This window comes from Electrophorus electricus, chromosome 2 (assembly GCF_013358815.1).
Source record: "Electrophorus electricus isolate fEleEle1 chromosome 2, fEleEle1.pri, whole genome shotgun sequence".
Lineage (NCBI taxonomy): Eukaryota > Metazoa > Chordata > Actinopteri > Gymnotiformes > Gymnotidae > Electrophorus > Electrophorus electricus.
Window position 1 is genome coordinate 5,782,449 of NC_049536.1, and position 5,000 is coordinate 5,787,448.

A 5,000-nucleotide genomic window follows, 5' to 3' on the forward strand; every position below is an offset into this window, starting at 1 on the left:
TAGCACTAGCAAACTACCATAAAGCAAATCCAGATTACAACAAGCTAAAATATACAGTGGCGTTCTGATGAATATTTGCCTGCACAAGGGTCAACAGAACACTGCTCATGATCTAAGGCGTACCACCTCATCTGTGGAATACGGTAGAGTGTGGATGTATGGGTGTCACATGCCTACATTGATGTTGTGCTTGCTGAAGCACTTAACCAGCATCTGAGACCTGACAGCATCACCAGCTAAGGTATCTGGTGAGGTAAACGGGTCACAGCCCTCCATACGCAGGACTTGCAAACAAATACATGGCAGTTTTTTTTAGGATTAGATGCTTTTGTGTCCTAGAATGGCAGGACTGTAAATGGGATGCAGAGCGGGACACTAGAGGAGGCAACGCGTCTACCCCGGCGCTGGACACACACTGCATGGACATTTCGCCTGCAGGCCAAACAGAGTCCTCAGAGACGGAGTCACAGCCTTGCGAGGAGTCGACCAAAATATCGGCCCCTGCCATGCATGACTCACAGCTAAACTACACAGAGCATCTATGTACACCATGCATGTTTTAGCCTGCTCTCTGCACTTCCAGCAACACAAATCTGACGAGTCAGGGTTTCTGAAAGGAACTGTCTGTTTTACATGTGCAGTACAGCCCCAGTCTGGATGGGTAGAAAGTTAGTGTTAGGGTGAGGGTTAGGCTGAGCATGGTTTATCGCAGATCTATTGCAGATCTCTTCTCTCTGTATACTTTAAATGCATAAACAAAGGGTAAAGCTAAGGTACATTAGCTATCATTTACACACTGTGTATCATTTACACAATCATGTAAAACTGGGAAAGTGATACTAGGTGCAATGTTTGATCTTATTCTGAAGAGTGTGTGACTGTACTACTGAAGGGTAATACTGCAGGCTTTAATAGGATGAAATGTTTGCACTAGTATTATCAGCTACAAATGACATGCAGCTACTTGTCATATTCCATTGTTGTTTGTCTGAATCCAAGGACAATATAGTCACTTTATTGGAAACTCTTACCTTGTGCCTACACTAACTGGCCTCTTTGTAGTTCTAATGTAGAGTAGATAAGTGCTGCTGACCTCTCAGCTAACCTTTGATCGACCTGTTTAGATGAACTGCTGTCTACCAAGTGTTCCAGCATAAGATGCCTTTGTATCCAGGAACACTTTAGTGCCCGTGTGCAGTAAGGGTTTTGTTTTTCAATTTCTCAGTGCATTCAGTACTGTCTATTCAGTACATCAAATACCTAGCAACCTTTCTTGTGAATATGCCACAGCATACACAAATGATGTCATGGGGAAGAAAGACAAACGTCTCTTACAGACGTGTATGGAGAGGACACAAACATTCTCTGGTGTGTATGGAGAGGACACAAACATTCTCTGGTGTGTATGGAGAGGACACAAACATTCTCTGGTGTGTATGGAGAGGACACAACCATTCTCTGGTGTGTCTGGAGAGGACACAAACATTCTCTGGTGTGTATGGAGAGGACACAAACATTCTCTGGTGTGTCTGGAGAGGACACAAACATTCTCTGGTGTGTATGGAGAGGACACAAACATTCTCTGGTGTGTATGGAGAGGACACAAACATTCTCTGGTGTGTCTGGAGAGGACACAAACATTCTCTGGTGTGTCTGGAGAGGACACAAACATTCTCTGGTGTGTCTGGAGAGGACACAAACATTCTCTGGTGTGTCTGGAGAGGACACAAACATTCTCTGGTGTGTCTGGAGAGGACACAAACATTCTCTGGTGTGTATGGAGAGGACACAAACATTCTCTGGTGTGTATGGAGAGGACACAAACATTCTCTGGTGTGTATGGAGAGGATACAAACATTCTCTGGTGTTTATGGAGAGGACACAAACATTCTCTGGTGTGTATGGAGAGGACACAAACATTCTCTGGTGTGTATGGAGAGGACACAAACATTCTCTGTTGAATGTCATATTGGAAATGAACTCAATCTTAATGGTCGGAACAGAACAATGGTAGAGCTTAGGACAATAAGAAAGCAAAACAGAGAAAGAAAGAACTACAGAATACTAGAATACTCCTACTCGTGTACAACAGAGCTCAGAGACCCACTAATGACTGATGTTCACTAAGATGCTCCTAATGTTTCATAATGGCAGTATTTTGACCCGTCTATTGTGTTCAGTTTCCAGGAACAGCAAAAATGTGCCAGGTCAAACTAAGTTGATTCACATACAATGTACAAAAAGTAGTTCACTGAAAATCAAAATATCATATGTTAAAATTGAGCGTTTAGTGTATGTTTCCAATTCTGTGATTAATGAACTGCTTCTAGCAATACAGCTGCAATTACCACTAAAACAGATTTCACTGGAATCCCCATGTCCTGATTCATTTGAGCTGTCCTTTGTACAGCTTATACCTACTTCAGCCAAAAGGGTCAATATTTCCATAAAACTCAGGTTTAATCAAAAGTGAATGCTGAAGCAAAATTTTAAGATCAATAAGTACATACACACACCCATATATGTACATGCACATAAACATGCACAAACCAAAGGAAGGAAACCGCTGTTTACTGCCTGTGTTCCAGTGACCTGGCTGGAGTGTACTGCAGACTCCCGGATTTACGACTGCACGTTCACAATAGAATTGTGTGTGTGTGTGTGTGTGTGTGTGCAACAACAGCACAAGAGAGGATGAGACAAAGGGACTGTCCTCAGAAAGCTCATCCTCCCACCGGCTAGACCCAGCCTACAGCTCACTGCCTGTTGCCACCTTCCACAGGACGGGAACCTCTGGCCCCCGCAGCGGCACAGCTGAACATCAACGGAAAGCGAATGCCATCAGCGGCACCATGGCGAGCGCCGATTCATCACATCTGCCTATTTTACGATGACCAATATTTCCACAGCTAAAATTAAAACACGGTGACCTTCATAATTCCATTCTGAAGTGGAGTGGTTTATTTCCAGAAAGTGAGCCGTCTGGCAGGTGGCGGGGAAATGTGCTATCGCGCCAAAGTGAAATGGAAATCATGAGAGCTTTGGGAACCAATTTAGTCAGTATATATTTTCAAAGTACACATATTTGTCTTGCCCCGTGTAGCCAAAGGAGAAGTTACTAGCTACTGTTACCGGTTAAACAAGACTTTAGTAAGCACAGTTTGAGTAACTGCGCTGACACTTGAGCTGTGTGTCCAGGTTTCTAATGTCTCCATTTCCAAACAATTCATCTCATCCTTCTTTCACAGGGACTCTTCTGGAATATTTGTGTACACACACACGCACGCACGCGCACATGCAAACACACACACACATCCCCACATATTGATCTTGGATGCGTTCCCATAGTGAGAGGGCCAGTAACATATGTGCTGTGTTCTCAGCAATTACCTCATACCACTACACAGTTCCTGGAAACTATAGCAGCAGGTCTAGAAGGCCTAGAAGAATTGTGGGATACCAGCCCAGTGCTGGAAGTGTGTGGCTATACACAGTGTTCAGTCATCTATGCACACAAGACACTACAGCATGCTGTTAACATAGTTGGAAGCCAACTCAAACTTCCCCTGCCAATGAACAAATAACCATTTGCAAATTTTAGTGAAATAAATTTAAAGATCAGGTGCGAATCCCTACCAGATCTAAATATAATGCACAAATATAAACTATAAAAATGTGTAGATGGACCTCCTGTTTTCACACCCACTAACCATCTGAAAAATCTTCAGTCACTAACAGGAAAACGTCAAACACCCATGCATTCCTTGCTCACTCACATTTAACAATGTACATGTTAAATGTTTCAAATAGACATGAAGTTCATTTACACAGAAGACTGATTAAATCTTTAAAAAAAAAAACAACTTAAGTACTAATTTAGAATACAGTGTATGAAAAGCAAATGATGTTTATAATATGATTGAGATCCTCAATAGGCTGAAAGGTTCATGCATGCAAGATTATATGGATGGAGTATTATGGATTATCAAGGCTGATAGTTACTAATGTTACTTTTTACTCTCAGGTTCACAGGAAGGAAGTCAGGAGACAGGGGAAACAGGCTGATTGTGTGTGTGTGTGTGTGTGTGAGAGAGAGAGAGAGAGAGAGAGAGAGAGAGAGAGAGAGAGAGAGAGAGAGAAAGCGGGGGGGGGGGGGGGGGGGGGGGGGGGGGGTGACCACAACTGTACTCCAGCCACGTATTACACAGATCCTGCAGATTATGACTACAGACCCTTACATTACAAACACTTATTAACATTTATTAACATAACTTGGAAGTTTGTCTGTGTATATGCATGTTATTACATTGTGTTCTTAAAATCACTTAAATGTTTCTGTACTGAGTAGAGAAAAGCCTGTTTTTACAGACACAAATTTTCTACAGGCCAATTCAAGAGAAAAAAATAATCATCTATTGACTCAAAGCATAATAAAAAGTACATATCCTCTATTCTATATTCTATTCATGCATTCTACAGCATGCAATTTGGCTGACAATGTGTTTTTGCTGACTCAGCCCTAATGCATTTGATGAGAGGTCCCAGCTTGTAGCACCATGGCATCAGGCACCCTCCTCAAACAGCCTTAGCACAATATCTATGAGATAGGGGCGGGGTTGCTATAATCCTCAGCCAACAGGAGTCCAGCTCTGAGGCAGCTGCCTGGTTGACCTATGGAACATTTTCATCATGGCTGTGGAAATGGCCTGATCTGTTTTCAGAAACTAACCTCTAGGGGAAAGAGATCTGTGTGACCACATTCACACATGCGCGTGCACACACATACACACACACACTTACACACACACACGTGCGCACACACACACACACACATGCACACACGCACACACACATACTTACACAGACACACACGCACACACACACACACACGCACACACATAGACATATGTACACATATACATATACATGCACACTTGTGGCTTAGTAGGCCCTGTGTTGATAGTAATTGTCCTAAATAAGGGCTCTTCCAGTAGTCTACT

The 5,000-nt window shown here is 42.8% G+C and overlaps 1 protein-coding gene across 1 annotated transcript in view; it reads right to left on the minus strand.

The window, feature by feature from the left end:
• The window catches only part of otud7a (OTU deubiquitinase 7A), a 54,216-nt gene that overhangs the window by 30,026 nt on the left and 19,190 nt on the right, over positions 1 to 5,000 (minus strand). The gene's annotated exons all lie outside the window — the stretch shown is intronic.